Genomic DNA, 20,707 nt, shown 5'->3' on the forward strand with positions numbered 1-20,707 from the left:
AAACCCACAAGGGCTCCTATATATTCAACTAGCTGGTCAAACATAGTATAGCAAATATGTATTCAAGTGTCCTGCAAAGAAGAATGAGTGCGAGTAAGTAAATGTGGGTGCGATTGATTGAGTGCCTGAATGTAACTGAGCATGAGTGAAAGAGGGTATGTGGTTGAAAGTGAGAGAAAGGGGGCGAGAATGAGTCATGTAGAGTAAGTGAAACTGTAAGTTAGAATGAGGTCATCAGAGTAGGAAAAAGTGAGAGTGAGTGCGAGTGAGAATGTGATATAGAATGTTGAAGAGTGAGTGCAAGATAGAACAAGCATAGGCATAACCAATAGGTCTTGCCTTTAGGACCTTATAAGTGTTTAGCCATGCAACAGTTGATGTTGTTGCACCAAGGATATTGTGCTGCTTAACTAAATACTTATAAGGTCCCTAAAGCGAGACCTATTGCCTATGCCAATGCTTGTTGATATTGTTCCAGGCACTACAAAACAAAAAACATTTGCAAACATTTGTCGGCTTTAAATTTTCTCTTGAGCATCTTTGAACAAAATTGAATCGGGTCAGATTTGAAGACATTACTACTTGTATTAAAATGTTTAATTGGTGTCCAGACTTCTTCTTTTGAGGATAGCCCAATTTACTGGAAAGGGGTCAATTATGAGACATCACACTGACTGCATCATCATATACACTTGGAAACTGTCATTTAAGGGACATCTCAAAGGCTCAAATAAAGGATCTTTTAAGAAACAGGACACTGCTTACAATCAGCAACAGGAAAGAAAAGGTCACATAAAAATAGATGAAAATAGATGACGCTGCTCGAGACAGCTTACCCCTTGTCTCAGGCCCTGGGTTTAAAGGGGCACCCACAGGGCACACCGCCTGAAGAATGGGCATTGATGGTGTCTATGGGCAAGGTCTCCTTGAATCCATGAGTAGCGACGCACTTAAAGCGTTATTATGAGTAGCGACGCACTTAAAGCGCTATCTGTGTAGACGTGCATTCATTTCCTTGCTCATGCTTGTATTTCTTCATGCATGTATACGTTTTTTACTTGTGTGCACCCACATATGGACATATTTAGGTACTTCTAAATTCGTAATGCACCTTATGTTTCCCAAGCTGCTTTGTGCAATTAACCTAGCACACTATTTACATTAACATAAAATAACTCTCATGTTACCCAGCTCATTAGACACAGATCTACACAACCCGCACTACTAGGCACTACACATTGAAAAAAATAACATAAAAAAACAGCAGATAAGATAGTCGATTTATTCCGTTAAAAAAAAAAATGTACCAGATATTTTATTTTCCCAACTTACTTGATGTTTGTGGAGTTCAACTTCAGAGGCAGTCCAGGCTCCTCTTGCAGGCCCCAGCTGTAAAGGAGGGGCCTGGGACCTCTGGGCAGGCAAGGAGAATAATTTCCAGGAGAGGCTGGTGGGGCTGGGTCAGCTTTTCAGTTCTGGCTGGAGAGCAGATTTACATAAATTCACACCTCAGTGAAGTCCTTTTCTTCTTTCCCAGCTGGCGTCCGTCAGTCTGTGTGACACCGAAGTATCCTGATGTGACCATTGTATTGGTCACGCAGTGGGGGCAGGCATGCAGCATCCTCACAAAATGAGGTGTGAATCACGGGCTCACTGGCAGCAGCAGGGCCATCAGAGATAGTCGTTTTCGCGCTATTCTACACTGATGGCCCGATCAGTGTCACCTTGCTGGCCCCTAGACACAGAGGTGAAGGGGAGGAGGTCGGGCGCACTGCAGAGGCCTTCCTCAATGTGCACGTTGCCTCAATGTGCATGTTGCACCACACAGGCAGAAAAATAAAGTTACCAGTACACTTTTTTAAAAACGAGAAGTAGGGGAACGGACTAGCATCATTTTTAAAAGTAGGGGCACGCCTTGCCCTTCCGTTCCCGCCCACTTCTAACACTGACTATGAGGCATATTTAAGTGCACTACTCACTTTGCATGACTTTGCATATACAAAGTGTATCTTTGCATGCCCGTGCGTGAAGTGCTTTTTATTGGATACCTAGATTTCTAATGGATGGCTGCCCTCGAATGATAATCACCAGCACAATTTCACTATCCAGAGGGGGTGACTGCACAATCGCAATCACAACCATTTTTACTGTATATGTTTAGTATGTCTTTTTATGTTGTGCTTTGTTGTTCCAGATATTATTCCTGACGGTGCGAACCGTAAGTACTGTAACTTCACTGCACCACAGCACACCTTAGCGCATGTGCTGATATATACACAATTCACTTGTTCTGGTCCTGAAGAAAGCCTCAGCACCCCTGTCAAGGTTGAAATATATCAACCACTTAAAGTGGGATAAGGAAGACCAACTATATCTTCACAGTATCCCCGCTCTGTTTTTAATCGTGCCTTAGAACCTCGAGAATAAAGGTAGGTAATGAGTATGCTAGATGCACTTTTAATTCAACCTTCCAGCACCCTCTTCTCACTAAAAAACAAAAACAAAACGCTCCGCTGTAATTCAGGCATCGCAGCAAAGCCTGGTTGCATCTGCAGCCCAGCTGGGAACCAGTAGGTTGGTGGGTGAGGGTTCTTCTAAACAAAACTACTCTTTTCTTTGCTCATTCTAGTGTATGACAGTACGTCATCTTTGCATTTGGATCCCCTGTCGGGTCCGTCCACGTTGTTGTCTATTATATGAAGTCAGACACTGATGCGAGCGCTTCTCAGATTAAATAAGTACTTTGGGTCACGGAGACCTACAGTGCAGATAGTGAACAGAACCCATAGTAGAAAATCATGGTGCACCGAACACTTCCAGAATGACACTCTTCGATGCCTACCTCAGAGGAGCCCAGACGCCACTTGACTACGGCAGTTGAGATGGGCACCAGGAAATATAAAACTTAAGCTGCCGCCCACCGCCAGGGTGTCTGCCTCAGGGGCCAATCGCGCTACGTGGTCACAGTGGGCAGGCGCGCCTTGCCAGAAAATTACAAGAGGCAAGGCGCTCGCCACCCTCCCCTTCCCCACCTGGATCCAGGTACGACACTGACTGTCTATTTATCGACAAGAGACGGCTCAAGCAGCTTTGGTGTTCTATGTGATTCACTTGCACGCCACAGGTTCGGCTCGATTTGTGTGCGCAGCAGTAGTACTGTGTGTCTGGTGATTTATGACTCCGGGTGCCAGAATTCATGATTAAGATTTCTATTTTCATCTCTCAAACGCATGCCACTGATAGTGCACTTTTTACCATCGCACACTCTGCAGCTCCTCCCAGCTCATCTTGGGTGGTTTGGGGTGCGCTATTAATGCATGACTAATGCATTTGAGTGCGGTGATGCGGACAGCAGCACTAAAAGGCGTTAGTTTAACCCCTCATGCGTGATATTTGGCAGTGTTGCTGTCTGTTAGTGGATACATCCCTTTGTATCATTCAGATGATGATAGGACCTTGTATAAAATATGCAAATACATATCAGCGCCATGAAACCCACGGGTGTACGTGCGCTCAATAAATGCATGCTAACATAACATAACATAACATGCCATCATTTCACAATGGGAAAGTGGGAGATTTTGAGAAAAAAAGCACAGGAGAATACATTTTTCCCATTGACATGCATTGAATAAGAGGCAATTTCATGCGGGAGACCGGTGAAAGAAGGCAATTTTTGGCTTAAAAAATCAGGAGTCTCCTGCCTGAATCCGGTCTATTGTCAAGTATGAAAATGCCCTATCTCTGGGAGTACCTCTGTACGTCACTCATGTCCTACAAATAGTAGGCAATGCTACAGCCTTACTTCAGTGGAAGTCCTATCTTGCAACATTAAACTTTACTGGTTACTAGTGACAGAAAGACTGATGCTCAATTGTCTCCGCATATGCCACAAATCCCTGAGCAATCATGGGCCTCAATTTATATGGAATAGTTTTTCGTCCAACCTCCACACCAGTTGCACTACGCTTCAGCACCAAAGGTGTAACACAGGGCCCCACAGCTACTGCTATGGGGGCCCAGGCTTCAGTGTCCTGGGGACATAAGTGGAACGTCAGCACAGAATTCAGTCTGTGATTAATTTGTACTGGTGGCTCCAGTGGCATACATGCCAAGAGACCCAATTCCCAATTTTAGAACCATGGATGGGCTTTATTCTACCTGTCCGCTGCCTGAAATTGTCCCAGCTTCCATAGATGTCAATGGGAGAACTACATTCTCCCGATTAATTTCCTCTTCTAAAAAATTGGCATGTATGCAGTGGGCCCACTTCACTCTCAGACCTGCCAAGTACCGCACATTAGGGGTTAGATTGGTGCATTTTAGAGTGGTGGTCCACATCACTGCACTAAAATGCAGCGACACGCATTTGTAGTGCCTCTTTGACTCTCTTGTTTTTGCATTTGTCACCCCGAGTGGGACGGGTATGCTCAGACGTGAGTCCCGTGCTCTCCATGCCACTGGAATCAAGCTATCCAGGCTGAAGAGGGCTGAAAGCCCGAAACCGGTCCTTGGATGCTTGTTTCCAGTCCAGGGAGGACCTGGCTTGGCAGTTCGGGCTGGACTGTTCCCATGGGGCACAGGGTCAAGGCTGATTTGCATATGGCTGGGTTCAAACTGGAAAGGCATGGTGAGCAAAAAAACGATGGATGTAGGCCCAGATCTCTGTACTGGGGTGAATGTATGACATTGTTCCGCATTCTGTCCATCACCTGTTGTTTTTGTCTTTGATACCACAGGCACTGACACAAAAAAACCCAGGCATGATGGGAAGCGCCATCCAAGCACTCAGATGTTGTGTTCTACTGCACACTCACTGTACAAAGTAAGTTTTCATGATTGCCAGGTCAGGGGTGGGCCTGGGGGCTCAGCTGTACTGGCTGCAGGATTTATTATCACAGCTGTTGTGGCTGGCTGCGGGAGCATATATGTGACATGGTGTCAGGTGATTGCTACAAACTGTGTGTGTCTGGCATTTGCCGACAGGTTGACTGTCTCTTTGAGTGAGGGCTGCGGGCGGCACAGTAGTTTATCTTTTCTTAGTTTATAGCTGTACACTGTGCTGCGGTAATTATATTGGTCATGCGTGAAGGCATTCATTGGCCAGTTTAAGGTCGCAGAGTCATCCCAGAGGCAGGATCATGATGAGATGTTGATCATTATACAAAAGGATATCTGATTGCCTCTGGTGCGTGTTGCAAGACTCGGTACGGCCGCAGCTGATAGGTCTGTGTTAATAATAATACGATTGATGTGTTTCCGGCAAGAGCCATTCACATGTTGGAGGGGGGGGGGGGGGCTACACTATTGAGCACTTAGTCCTCCATTCAGGCAGGATTGTCACCTTTCAAAAAACTAAAAACTTGGCTATTTACATCTGTTAGTGTTCTAAGGGCATGCGACGCCCCCAACCTAATACATAAAGTGAACTTCACAGAAAGTCATACGTATGCAGTTTTAATGTAACCTTTCGTTTTTTGTTACTTATCAGTTGGGGATCCTTAAGGGTTGCTACAGAACAGGTTTAAAGTGCTTATTCCTCAAATACATGCCAATAAGGAGCTAAAATCCTGGCTTTCAGTGCTTTTTCAAATTTGCCTACCAGCCAGGACATTAAAATACTGGTAGAAAACCAAGCAAAGGGCTCTCAGCATGCCTCCACTCACATCTGTGTGGGCGGCAGTGGTAGTCAGTTGTGACAGGTATGGCACAGAGAAGTGTAGTAATGACACAGGTCGTCTCCAGCTCAAAAAGTGAGATATGCCTGCTCTACGCACTCCCACTGAAGTCATGTCTCGTCTCATCTTTTTCAGTGTTATATACCCTCTTACTGTATACTTCCCTTGCTCTCTGAACCCATCCTCTTGGCCAATCTCCTTTTTCGCCTTTAAGGGCTCTGACCCTATATCTTTACACACTTTGATCTGTGCCCTCTGTTCTCTATCTGTCCGAATGATGTCTGTCCTTGCCATTCTGTTTTTCCTGTGTTCTGGTAAATTACCGTGTGCTCTGGTAAAGTGTCACACATAATGCACGAAATGGCACACATAAGGATGCTAAAAACATGAAAAAGTCATACATGAGGAATCTAAAAACTTGGAAGCTACCCTCCCCTTTTTAGGTCGAGCATTCAAGACCTCTTGTATATACTTTCGTTTATACTTATATGTGCATGTACTTGTGGACTTTGGAGATCAGCCCTAGTACTTGTATGCTTCCGCTTAGGGACTTTTTTTTGTTTAACTGCCTCTATTTAACTGTCTTGATAGAAAACGACCAGTAGAGGTCAGTAAAATACCAGAATTGCTTTCTGTTTGTTCAACTGCCTCAAATTAACCGTTTTGATAGAAAACAACCAGTATCGGTCAGTAAAATACCAGGATTGCTTTCTGCTGAGGGATTTTCTTTTTTTTTTCCTCTGGCAACTGCCTTAATTTAACTTTCTTGACAGAAAACGACCAGAAGAGGTCAGTAAAATACCAAAATCACTTTAACATCCTCTAGATTCCAGTCCATAGAAATTGTCTTCCACAAGCACCCGTAGGTAATAATATTTTTTTCAAATCTTGTATTTTCAGTGATATGACCACCGAAGGCCCTGATTTTATATTAAAAACAGAGCTTTGGACTACCATTTCCAGCTGAAAGGCAATATTTCTCTCCATGTGTTCCCATACCTGGTTTGGTGCTTACTTTGCCTCCATGGTAAACAACAGTAGATGAGAGACCTCCCTCGGGCGTCAGAGCCCTTAAGGGTTTCCCTGGGCCATCCAAGCCTCTGCCCTGCTGGTGCATTGAGCACGCTTTGCCGTGCCGCTAGTGATGATGTCATAAGCCTGCTACCAATGCCACGAGCACCCTTGCTGAAGACGTAGCTGCGATGAGTTGGGCCGTCATGACGCACTCCTGAAGTTCATCAGCGTCGTGCTGCCATCAGTGATGACGTCATAGGCTGTTACCCCCCTCAGTGCGCCCGTGCCTTGCCTCTGCTGGCTTCCGATTGGTTTAGCAGCTTGGGTCATGACGCAGATGGCTCGTGAAGGGCCGTCATGACGCACTTTGAATCGAATATATGATTATACCACGCTTACAATTACCACGCATGGCTTTACCACGCGAATTGTACATCGCAAGTGGCTTTACCACGCTGGTATTTACAACGAAGGACTATACCACGCGTAAAAAACGTCTTACCTGCACGTCTTTCACCAGCAGCCCTTACTTCCATCCACCTTGGAAACAAACGTCAAAACACGTCTACCAAAATAAAAAAAGGACTGCTATTTTGACGTACACGGCACGACTTTGGGGGAGGCTTTTTCCTTATACTTCAAAAATAATGTGAGTTTTTTTTATTTATGTAAACTGGTTGTTATTTTGGGGGGGGGGGCCCCCCATCCCCCCAAGCCGACGCAGAATGACTGGAAGGAATACCACGTCTCTCCCCAACCCACGCAGAACGTACTTGCAGGGTAAAGATGGTCGTGGAAGGCACCCGCGTTGAAAAAAACGTTTACGTGGTAAGTGTAGCGTGGTAAACGTTATGCGTGGTGATGCCTTCGGAGTAAATGATGTTTCCCCTTTGAATCTGGACCCAGACTTTCCTCTCCCATCCGCAGGGGGCGCCATGCTGTTTCACCTCAGAAGCGTGGCCACAGACACCAGACCGAGCGTCTCTCGCCCCGTGGCGAGGCTGGGGCTCCCCGAGGGCCCGCAGCACAAGGGAAGGGGGGCTGCGCTCCTCAGCCGAGCTCATGAAGGCCCCCTCAAGGGCTGCTCTCTCCATCCCAGTGCCGCAGGTGTGAACAGAGGTGGGCGAGCCGGGGAAGGCCGAGCCCAGAGTCTGGCCCATGCACAACCAGAGCCTGAAAACGTTTGGCATAAAAACTGTGCAACAAAACCACATAAAAAATAAATGATAACGACTCTCCATAATAATGAAAAACAAGCATTTCTTTATCATGCAGAAGTGACTTAGTACTCATCTCTGCATGGACATGTTTATAGTACATTTTTAAACAGGAGCGTAACGAGTTCAGGCCCCTGCCACGTTGCGCCCTTCAGCCACCAGAAGAGTATCTCTTTCCTCCCTGGTTTACATCAAAGGCTGATGCTTTTTATTTTATTCTTCCAGTTCGGCTCGTGTTGGGCTCGTAGGTCCGAAAGGAGCCGAGCCGGAGCCAAGCATCTGTTTCGAGCCGGGCCTGCGCTTTCACTGCTCGCCCATCTCTAGCAAACTAGCATCTTCAGACCCGCTGCAGGGGACTTACCCAGCCATTTTCAAATATAATTCAATTGGGATGTATTCATCTGTAATGCTTTCTGAGGCATGCCGTTTTCTGTTTAAAATCGTTAAGTACCTTGACATTTGTGAGATCATCCATACGTAGAAAACAGGTACTCCTCTACACCACACGATGAGCATTACAAAGAGTTTGGAAACTGTAATCCTAAGGGCAATGGGTGGGGTGGATCAAAAGCATGGCTAAAACCAACAAACTGTTGTGTAACTATTATGTTGGTCTTTCACCTTCAGGTAACTTCATGTAAAATAATGTACACTTTATTTGAAAAATAAATGCAAGTTAAACTAATCGGTGAGAGATGCAAAACTTTCTATTAAGAAACCTTTAATGGTTAATGTGATCACTTCACATATCCGAGTATGTAACATAGAGCCACACAATTATATTCTGGTTGGTCCAGTGGGTAAAAGTGACTTGTGTGTTTTTAATGGCCTATCACAGAAAGCACTGTGAATATGTAAGTCATTATTTTAAGCTTGCATTGTGCGCAGTATAAGATAGGCTGCCTCAGAATTCACAATCCAATGCAAATATTATTTTATAGCGTTCTGTTAAAAGCATTCAGTCCATTGGTCAGTTGGTGACACCCTTGAAATTCCTTCAAAAAGAGTACATCTTTGTCCTCAGGAAGCTTCAAATGAGCTCCATCAATTAAAGCCAACAGGGACTTCCAGCAGACTTTACATTTACTAATGAGCCAATTGAACATATTTACATTTCTTTCAGGCAGCAGGCACCCTGGCAAGAAGGCTTGTTTCTTGTTTAGCTGTCTGTACCTCCCTCCGCCTCACAACACCGAAGACTCACTCCCTTCCACTTCAGCTCAGAAACCTCTAATGTTGGAATTAAACATCCCAGGACAGTTGTCTTGTAAGAAAAGTAGGAGAACTGTTTTACTCATATTAAAAATGGTGTGCCCCTCAGATCCCTCCCACTTCAACCTCTGGTCCTCTGTAATGTTAAACCCATGACATGCTCGATCTACCCACTGCCCAGAACTCCTCTCTGATTGACACCCACATGCATACCCAGTGAATTGAGACTGGCCTTGGGGTGAAGGCACAGGTAAAGTAATCAAAGGGTGTATTTGAGAGTGTGTTGCAGGTCACATGATAGTACTTAATTTGTACCGGTGGGCCCACCAGTACTCACTTTAGGGAGCAAAGTTTTTTTGGTCCCTGCCATCATCACTGCTCTGCTGGTCTTATTTCAAATGCCTCAGATTGCTGGGTAACAGCCCCCGTATTTTCACATTTGGGTATGTGTTTTATTCTTATTCATTACATTTCCCCTTTAATGCATTGTTGTTGCTGCATGCCTGTGCATGAGACATGTTTATATTTGAGAATGTTCTGAGTTCTAGTGCATGCTAGCTAGAGCTTGTGTCTGTTAGAATTCAGTACAGGCTGAACTTGATCTTTGATGGATGCCATTGGTGCTGCTAATAAACCAAGATACTTTTTCTTCAATTTGTCTGGATAATTACTATAATTTTGGCGACGAAGGGAAATCACCACTTTCAGCACAGATTTAAGTGGTGCTTTGAACCCATTTTATGCAATTTTCTCCGATTTAGAAAATTTTCTCTGGTATGTACAAGATTTATTTTAAGCATTTTGATTGTGCCAGCGGCTGTACCTTATCCATGTGCCTCGATAGCACCTGCGGCAGTGTTTTTCATTTATTTTAATCTACTTTTTCTCTTTTTATTGGATTGAATGCGGAGCCTACAGAGTATTACAAAATACGTTTGCTCGTTTTAAAATTCTACTACATTGGTTTTTCCGTTTTTCCATCTGCTCATTTTCGTTGCTTTGAAGTTTGGAACTGAGGTTTGAGGTTTGTCGGCGCATTTTTAAGATTGTGAGCGACTACGCGATCTTATTTTCTTTTAAAAAAACAAGCTCGCGTCTTACCTGTGTGGAACTCTCTCAAGCGACTCTCAGTGATGTCAGCTGAACGATGTTAATGCGCATGCGTGAAGACGCTCATCACGCACAGCGTATTACGTAATACGTCCGTCAGCCATTTTGCAAGCTTGCAGTTGCTATAGTTACGCTAGTAAAAAAAAAAGAAGAAATTCACGGAGACATCGTTTTCGGACATCGACTTCGATTATACATTTCTTAATAATTTTGAGCAGAAGTAAGCATTTATTTGTTGATATTTCCAACGTTTGCTACATATTATTTTTCCTACAATTTAATATTCTCATTATTTTGTATTACTGCGTTCTAATTGTGAAATCGCACTCTTGTTTCTTCATACAATTTTCAAGGGAAAGCTTATTTATTTATTTATTATTTTAAAACTTTATAGTACATTTTGTTCTATTTACAAGCAACATGCAATTTGACCCCCCCACCAAGTTTTTACAATCAAAAGGTGATCCACCCATGCCATGGACAAGGTGCAAAGAAGAGTTTGTAAATTACATTAAAGCTATTGATGGTGAGAGGATGGGTGCGGAAAGAAAGAAAAGTATTCTTCTTCATTGTCTGGGCTCAGAAGGACAAGAAATTTTGAGATCTTTACCCCAAATTACTTCCAGCAATGAAGGTGGGGGAGATAATTTAAATCCTTATACTGAAGCCCTTGCAAGACTTGAAAAAAGATTTAAACCCAATTTAAGCATTGCACTTAAACGTTTCAAGTTCTATACTAGAAAACAGAAAGAAGATGAATCTTTTGAAGATTTTTTAACTTCACTAAGGTCTTTAAGTTTACACTGTAACTTTGGTACAATCACAGATGAAATGATACGAGATCAGATCATTGTTCATACCAAGTGTAAAAAGACTCAGGATAAACTATGGGTTATGGGTGATCAGAATTTAGCTGAAACCAATGCTGTAGCTAATGCACAAGAACAATCTGATTTATGGATGAACACTGTAAAAAACAACACTGAGAAGAAACAAATTGAGGAGGAAGTTTGTGTTGTAAAACATAAACAAGGAACTAAACAAGATTTCTCCTTCAATAAGACAAAACAATTTTCTTCTCAGAGGTCTTTTAACCAGAACTTTCAAGGAAAGTGTTTTAGAAGTGGTAATACATTTCACATAGCTTCCTTTTCAGGTTGTCCTGCTTTAAAAAAAGAATGCAATTTTTGGCAAAAGAATTGGACATTTTAGTAACATGTGCAGGGACAGACGTCTTCCAGTACAAAATAAAGGAGCTGTATCTATGATTGCTGAAGGAAGTGTAAACAATTATATGAGTAGTAAGTTGAGTGGTGAATCTAATGAATCTAACAATGAATCGGGTTTTGTGGTATCAATTATAAATGATCAATTTGATTTACAACGTAACTCACCAAAATGTATTTTTACAGTTTGTGAAATTGATTTATATCTTATGGTAGATTCGGGATCTCCATGGACCATAATTACTCAAGATTATTTAGCGAGTACTTTTTCTCATTAAAAAAAGTTAGGTAATATGAATGTACCTGATATTTCTGCTGTTAATTTTTCTGGTACAAGGATTGAAAGGATTGGATTTTTCCAAGTTGAAATTCAGTTTAAGAACAGGAAAGCCACTATAAAGTTATACATTTCCATTAAGGGTATCAATGTATTGTGATGGTTTGATCAATGGAAGTTAGGTATCATTTTGAATCCCAGGGCAAAAGAACCTGTCTCTCTGTGTGATGATAGCCTGATGGACACTGTTTCTGTAATTGAACTATCCAATAATTCTATGTTGAGTGGTAAGGGATGTGATCTTATCAAACATTTTGATATAGTTTTCTGTGAAAAGCTAGGGAAACGTAAGAACTTTTCACACAAGATTTTACAAAAAAAAAATCATACACCTGTCATTCAAAAACTCAAAGGAGTTCCCATTAACATAAGAGAAGAACTCAAGACCATGTTAGATGACTTATTGAAGGAAGGGATTATTGAACCTATAGAGTCCTCAGAGTGGGTATCTCCCATAGTTTTAGTAATAAAACCGGATCATAAGTTAAGATTGTGTGTTGACCTGAGGGCGTTAAATACCAATATAGTTATTGACTGCCATCCCCTGCCGAACATAAATGAGTTAGTTTCACTTTTTGATGGTGCAAACATTTTCTCTACATTGGACTTAAGATCTGCCTACCATCAGATCGAATTAACAGAAGAGTCTAGAAAGCTTACAGCATTTATAACGTCACAGGGTCTTTTTCAATATGTACGCATGCCATTTGGACTAACGTCCGCTGCATCTGTATTTCAAAGGGTCATGTTTCATATTTTTAGAGATATAGATTCATATGTAAAATGTTTTCAGGACGATATATTGTTTTTTTCAAAAAATACTAACGAACATGAACATCATTTGCGGGAAGTATGTTAGAGGTTACAGAGTAATGGTTTAACAGTAAAAGCACATAAGTGCAAACTTTTTCAAGAGTCAGTTGAATATTTAGGACATACATTGTCAGGTAAGGGTGTGTTTCCGAAAAAATCCAATGTGGAGGCTATTACTCAAGCTCCAGTTCCAAAAAACAAGGACCAGTTATTATCATTTGCTGGTATGTGCGAATACTACAGCAAGTTTGTGGTGAATTTTGCCAATAAGATGGAACCGTTAAGAAAGTTGTTGAGACAAGGAGTAGAATATTCTTGGTCTGATATTCAACAACAAGCATTTGATGAAATTAAGAGAGACATAGTTAAAGCTCCCAATTTAAAACCTTTTAGAATTAACAAAGAATGTATCATCACAGTGGATGCCAGCCTGTATGGTTTGGGTGGAGTTTTGTCTTCTCAAAGGGAAGGTAGTGAGGAATGGAATGTGGCATTTGCGTCAAGGACATTGAATGAGTGTGAGCGTAAGTACTCTGTAATTGAAAAAGAATTGTTTAGCGTGCGTTTGGGCTATTGAGCATTTTAGACTTTATGTTTGGGGATCAAAATTTACTTCAAGAACGGATTATAAGCCTTTAGTAAATATTTTATCTGTGGGAGGTGGATGGAACTCCACAGCCAGAATTGCGAGACTAACTTCTAGGCTACAGGAATATAATTTTGTCACTATTTATGTAACAGGGAAAAAGAATGTGACAGCCGATTGTTTGTCACGTTTGCCATGTAAAGTTGATGAGGTCACTGTAGTTAATGAATGTGATTTTGTTTTAGCTATTCAAGATGTGTTACAAGGGAAATTTAAGAACATCACTGAATCTGTTTGGAAAGAATGTGTTAATAGAGACTAAAGATGGGAATATTTGGTGATTTATATTCAGAATGGTTGGCCAAATAAAAATACCATCAGGTCGGAGTTGATGCCATTTTATAATGTCTCGGATGAGTTGGAATATGATTGTGGTTTTATCTTCAAGTCTGGCAAATGTATACCGCCTGAGGGCATGCAGGAGGTTATTTTACAGGTTGCACATGACACACATCCTGGTATTTTGTCCATGAAATGGTTGGTGCGTTCATTTTTCTGGTGGCCTGGTATTGATAGATTTGTTGATAGGACAGTTAGAGAGTGTCAAGAGTGTGTGTGTAAGGAAAGAATGTTATAGGTATATATTCCACCACTCAAAATAGTCAAATGGCCTTCGGAGCCATGGCAAAAAATTGCTTTTGATATATCGGGTCCTTTTAATATTCTACCAGAATCTTCACGTTATGCCTTAGTGATAGTAGATTATCATTCCAAGTGGCCTGAGGTGAAGTTTGTCCCTAAAGCTACTACGGAGGCTGTCATTAGTTTTTTTAAAGAAGTCTTCACTAGAGAAGGATGTCCTTCGATTATGGTTTCTGACAATGGTGTTCAGTTGACTTCAAGTGATATGGCCAAATTTCTCAAGGACTGTAACATTGTTCACAGATTGACCTCGTTATACGAACCGCATGAGAATAGCCAAGTTGAAAGGTTTAATCGAGTTTTGAAAAATTTTGTGGTGGAATCAATGAAATCTGGAGTAAATTGGGTAAGTGCTTTGAGGGAGCATCTGTGGACTTACCGCATTACACCCCACACTACCACTGAGGTGAGTCCTTTTAAGTTGTTCAAAGGCCGTAATCCAGCATCGAGGATGTTACCATGGTGGTTAAAGGAGAAATGTAATAAATTTTTTGTGAATAAGGACAATGTGGATGATATAGCCAGACGTGTGGAGAGTAAGCAAGTCAGAACTAAAGTATGGTATGACAAAAAATGGAACACGAAATCCCAAGAATTTCAGGTTGGAGAGTGGGTGAGAATCCTTAGACCTGGTTTGTTATTCAAAGGGTCCAATAAATTTAGTGATCCCATTCAGATCAAGAAGGTATTCTCCAATAGTGTTATGACACAAGATGGTAACTTTTGGAACATTAAGAAATTAGCAAAATGCACTGCTATGAGTAATGAGAGAAACTTTTCTGATAAGCAAAATGAGTCTTTTGGAGGTGATTCCATTGCTCATAGAGTGAAAGATACTAAACGGGTCATTTATATGCCTAAAAGATATGTTAATTGATTTCTTGTTTAAAGACTTCATTTTTATTACCAAAGACATGTTAATTACTTTATACTCAAAGCCCTGTTTTCTTTGTTCTATTGTTTTTGTAATAAGGGAGATGTGTTGTATTCTTATTCATTACATTTCCCCTTTAATGCATTGTTGTTGCCGCATGCCTGTGCATGAGACATGTTTATATTTGAGAATGTTCTGAGTTCTAGTGCATGCTAGCTAGAGCTTGTGTCTGTTAGAATTCAGTACAGGCTGAACTTGATCTTTGATGGATGCCATTCGTGCTGCTAATAAACCAAGATACTTTTTCTTCAATTTGTCTGGATAATTACTACAGTATGACTGTCTTGAAACAAATGGTCTGGGGGGAGGGGGATTCCCTGGTTGGGAGAATGAGAATGAATCAACACAGCAACAGTTATAGACTCTTCACACTGTGTCTCAGTCCACACTATGCCTGTGATTTGTATCAAGTAGGGCCTGGATGGTGGTGCTGGGGGATCTTTGAAGATTATAAGCGGCTCTCAGTTTTGACTAAAAGACAGGTACATAATTTGTTTAAGCAGGTGAAAATAATCCTTTCTTTTTAAATGGTGCTTTATTTTGCTGTATACATAGCTGCCAAGTTTCGAGTTTGCCCATGAATGACATGTTCATGTTTTCAGTATGCTTATGTGTGACATTTCCTGCATTATGCATGACACCTTTAATGGCACTTTAACAGAGCACAGGAGAAGAACAGAATGACAGGGCCAGGCAGCACAGCAGCAGAGAGAGAATATATGGCCCAGATCGCCCAGAAAAGCGAAAAGGGACATTGGCCAAGAGCAGGGGTGGCATGAAGGAAAGGGGTAAAAAACATACGATGTAGACAGGATGGGGCCTGAAGGCAAGGGTGGGATATAGGAAGAGGCAGCAGCGAGTTCACCTTCTGGAACAACTTATTATACAGCACAGTACGTGGACTCCTTTTGTTTGATCTCAGACAGCTGTTTTCAGTGCTTTGGTGCATTGCTTGGAGCTTAGTAATGCGACTAATGCATTTTACTGTGGTGATGCAGACACCAGTACTGATGCATGATACTTTGTAGGGCTGAGTATGATAAGTGCTGGAAAAGCCATGTTCCTAGGCCCGACCCTGCCTCCATAAACACAGAGGCATTACCTGATGCTTCCACTACTCTAATGGAAGAGAAGCTCAGTTAAAAAAGAATTGGAAGATGCTATCAGCAAGACACCTCATGAGGACCTGGTAATAGAGGATACAAAACTTTGAAGTGCCATTCAAAATCAATACTTGTGTTGACCATAAAGATGGGCATCCTTTGCATGGTTTCACCTGACTTTTTCCCTTCAGATCTCCTTTACTTGCTGACTTTGTCTTTGGTGGCTTTAAGACTCTGGGCACTTTACCACTGCTAACCGGTGCTAAAAGTGCATGGGCTCTCTGCTTAAAACATGCTAACATTGGCTTATTCATAATGCTACATTTAATTCACTTATAAGTCCCTAGTAATGTGCACTACGTGTGCCCAGGGCCTGTAAATTAAATGCTACTAGTGGGCCTGCAGCACTGCTTTTGCCACCCACTTCAGTAGCCTCTTAAATATGTCTCAGGCCTGCCATTTCACAGCCTGCGTATGCAGCTTTAAACTGCCATGTCGACCTGGCAAGTTAACCCTAATGCCAGGCCCAAACCTTCGTTTTAATACATATAAGTCACTAAGGTAAGCCCTGCACAGCCCAAGGGCAGGGTGCAGTGTATGCAAAAAGTAGGTGTTGGAAAACGAGGCAGCATCTGTGAGGCCTGCACAAATAACATGACTACATTTGTGCTTCACTAGGAACCAAACACCCAATTGTAGTGCCTTCCTCTCAGAGGGTAGTGTTGCAGAGCAGTCTGAGGCTTACTCAAGGGACCCCCCACTTACCTATATGTTGAAGGGCAGCCTGAGGAGCCCACCTCCAGCTGCCCCCGTCGGCTCCCAGTGCGGCCAGCGCCCTCGCGTGCTGCCGCGGGAGCCGGCTGTGCAATTCTGGTCTGCCCGCTCTGGCGGGCAGACGCGGACTCCCGCAGTCTTGTCGAGACCTCAGAGGAGTGCGGCGGCGGCACTCCCCCACCCTTCTACTCGTGGTCAGGGCCCGGGGATGAGGTCCCGGGCCCCTTGATATCTTCGGGGGCGCGACGGCGCTCCCCCTTCCTCCACCTTCAGAGGGGGCCGGGGTGGGTTCCTGGCCCCCGGTTGGGCATTTCAGTGGGGAGCGCGACAGTGCTTCCTGGCTTGACTTCGGGGCCCGGGGATGGGGTCCCAGGCCCCCTCCAGTCTTCTTCGTGGGGAGAGGGGGCGCGACGGCACCTCCCGCCCACGCCTCCTCACATGGTCCCGGAGTTGGGATCACGCCCCCACCTCCTCACACGGGCCCGGAGTTGGGCTCCCGGGCCCCTCCTCCTCACACTTTCCAGGGGGAACGCAACGGCGCTCCCCGGCTTAGTGTTCAGCGGGGGTCTGGGTGGGCTCCTGGCACCCCGCGGGGGCAGCTTCATGGGGTGCGTGACGGCACACCCCGGCTTTACTTCTTTGGGGGGCAGCCCCCTGGACCAGACCCACCCCGGGGGCCCATTACAGACCGGCGGCGGAGCCCCACGCGCTTCATTGCTGGTCTCATGAAAGGTCAAAGGTCGCCTACCTTCCAGGGGCCATATCTCAGCCCCTGGGGGTCTGGTCTTCTTCATTTTCGGTTCTTCTTGCTCCTGGTGGCGCCCCATTCCAGCCACTGGGAGCACTCTCCATGGCCCTCGGGGTCTCCAAGAGGGGCCAGGGTGGATTCCTGGCCCCCGGTTGGGCATTTCAGCGGGGATGCGACAGTGCTTCCTGGCTTGACTTCGGGGTCCGGGGATGGGGTCCCAGGCCCCCTCCAGTCTTCTTCGCGGGGGGAGGGGGCGCGACGGCGCCTCCCGCCCCCACCTCCTCACATGAGCCCGGAGTTGGGCTCCCGCCCACGCCTCCTCACACGGGCCCGGAGTTGGGTTCCCGCCCCTGCCTCCTCACACGGGCCCGGAGTTGGGCTCCCGGGCCCCTCCTCTTCATACTTTCCAGGGGCAACGCAACGGCGCACCCCGGCTTAGTGTTCAGAGGGGATCTGGGTGGGCTCCTGGCACCCCACGGGGGCCGCTTCATGGGGTGCATGACGGCGCACCCCGGCTTTATTTCTTTGGGGGGCTGACCCCGAGACCTGACCCACCCCGGGGGCCCATGACAGACTGGCCCTGGAGCCCTACGCACTTCGTTGCTGGTCTCATGAAAGGTCAAAGGTTGCCTACCTTCCAGGGGCCATATCTCAGCCCCTGGGGGTCCGGTCTTCTCAATTTTCGGCTCTTCATACTCCTGGTGGCGCCCCACCCCAGCCACTGGGAGCAGTCTCCTTCTAAGAGGGTCCCATTTGGCAGGGAGCGATCGTCACTGGCTCCCTTCGTCTCTCTTCTCCCTGCTCAGAGGCACCATTCTTCTGCGCACCGGTCCTGGGCTCTTCTTCTGGTGCTGTTAGGGGCCTGGGGAGCAGCCAGGGGTATGCTCCTTCCAACTGCCCATTGCGCCAGGCTCCTGCACCTTCCGCCTCAGCAGACCACACCCCAGAGAGAGCTTCTCTTCCTGTGCAAGTACTTTTTAAAAGTTGAGACAGGGCTGGCAGGAAGTCTCTGTGTGTCCTATCAAACAGCGACACATCAATTCCCTGCCCCTGCTCCCTCCTTCTTGTCCAGCCTCTGGGTTGTTCAAAATGGAGTCGTCCAGTGTCTCTGGCCACATGGCCTCTAAAACCCAACTTCTTCTCCCCTCACTGCCTTCCCTCCTTGGTGCAGCCGGGTGCCTGGCACCCAGTGACAGCTGCCAGTGGATGAGCCTGTAGCCCCACCCATCTTCTTCTTCGTGGAGAGGAGGCCTTAGCTTGTGGAAGAAAGGTTATCAATCCATCCAGCTGAGGTCAACCCTCAGCCTGGGCCTGGTCATGGCTGGCTCAGAGAAATATGACAGTTCTGTATGACCCAAAAGCAGTACAAATAGGACTTAGGACTCTGCAGAATACTTCTTTTCACATCCGCTATACTGGACCTTAGTGCGTGTCTGGAATCTTTAGGCCTTGTGGAAGTTACTCTTGCCATGAGTTTCACCTCCCCATAAGGGAATAATGAAGTGAAAAACACAGTAAAACACATTGACTTTCCCTGGCATGTTTCCTTCCAGTGTATAAAGCCTATTCCATGTCACCACCCAATTCTGCATAAATCCTGCCACACCATTCCCTCTGTAGCTGCTCCTGGACTGGGCACGCTAGGAATCTCCCCTGCGCAGCCCCTACACGTGTGCACACGCATATACACATGTGTCTGCATGTAAGCAGCGAGGTGCCCCATACTACAGCTGCTGCGCAGTAGCCTAGTCAAGCCAGGGGGACACCAGTAAAATCTCCATGCAGTCTCCTTCATTATAAGTTCACTGTGGGTGAGTCCCAGATTATGGGCCTCTCCCACAGTCAAAGCTCAACAATTAGGTGCGCAAAAAGCAAACAATCCGGGCGGCCCCTAGTGTCAGAACCACCTTCTAACACACGCCACGCCCAGCTGATTCCTACAGAGAAGAAGTAGCCACTCTTCATGGGTACACTTCCCGTAGTCAGCGATAACTAGTTATAAGGGATTCTGACCAGACCCCCCTTACTCACCAGTTATCCGCTCAGACCACCTGCTTCTCCCATCCATGAAATCTCCACCCATGACAGGGATCCCAGACTACCCTAAGAACCCTTCAGGCTCTAGGTTAGAAACCTCCAGGTCACTCATGGTCTACATGGACTCAGCCTTACTAGGCCCACCTTTGCCCTTGGGCATGCAACACTATGCCTACCCCTTCTCTGGACAACGGTACAGTGCCTCAGCACTGATGCGGTCTCCTGGGATAGGTCTACATCCCATCCCTGGGTCACTAGCAGTTCTCCCATCCAGAGTTTGTTCCAACCAGTACCCTCTCTCTGTTTTGGTCCTTGCACTCTAAAGATGCAACCTCTCTGGCCCCTCACCCTCAGCCTGCAGCTGAGGTCATTTTGCTGCCACCAACCCTTTCGGGATGACTGGCATCCCTAAAGAAAGCACAGCCACTCATGCTTTTCTCACACAGAAAAGCTCCTCTGCCACTGGCCTGACTCCAAAAGTAGGACCTCAGACCGGCCTCACTACCACACTGGCAGTGCTAAGGAGGAACACTGAGGTTGCCTCGTCAGACCCCCTACAGCTCAATCCCACCATCAGAAGCTCCATACGGAAACTACCCTGGGAACCTAGAGCCCTTCCTTGTTCTCCGCTGCGAGGACCGGGCCTATGCACACTTCCCTCCGAGAGGCACGCTCTCCTCCCGGAGTACCCTTAGAGAGCCAGTGGGCCCCGAGTTAGCAAGATCCAGGCCCACTTTTCATGGCTCTCCCCGGTCTCCCGGAGACCGTCCAGGGACCTACATGGTCCCTGGATAGACTGCACTACCCCTTCTGAAGAGCAGGGTCCCTTCACTTAAGATAGGCCCCACCTGCCTTCAGGGTAGTACTACCACTCTCAGCCAGGGACCCTAAAGATCCCGGCTAGGCCTGCAGCACCCCTAAGCGAAACACAGGGTCCCTTCACTGAAGATAGGCCCCACCTGTGTTCAGGGTGGTACTACCTTGCAGAAGTCCACCTCCTGCCCTGAGCAACGGGAACATCCCCTGGTCCTTGGGTCCAAGTCCCACAGGACCTACCTGACTGGTTATCGTAGGCATCGCCCCAGCCACCACTTCTGGTTCCCTCCACCAGCTCCTGGTCCTGGGGTTCAAGTCCCACATGAACTACCGGACTGGTCACCGTCCACCACTAAGCCTTCAACTGGAAACTAGGGAGCACATCACTCCCACTCATATC

This window comes from Lissotriton helveticus, chromosome 1_2, assembly GCF_964261635.1.
Source record: "Lissotriton helveticus chromosome 1_2, aLisHel1.1, whole genome shotgun sequence".
Lineage (NCBI taxonomy): Eukaryota > Metazoa > Chordata > Amphibia > Caudata > Salamandridae > Lissotriton > Lissotriton helveticus.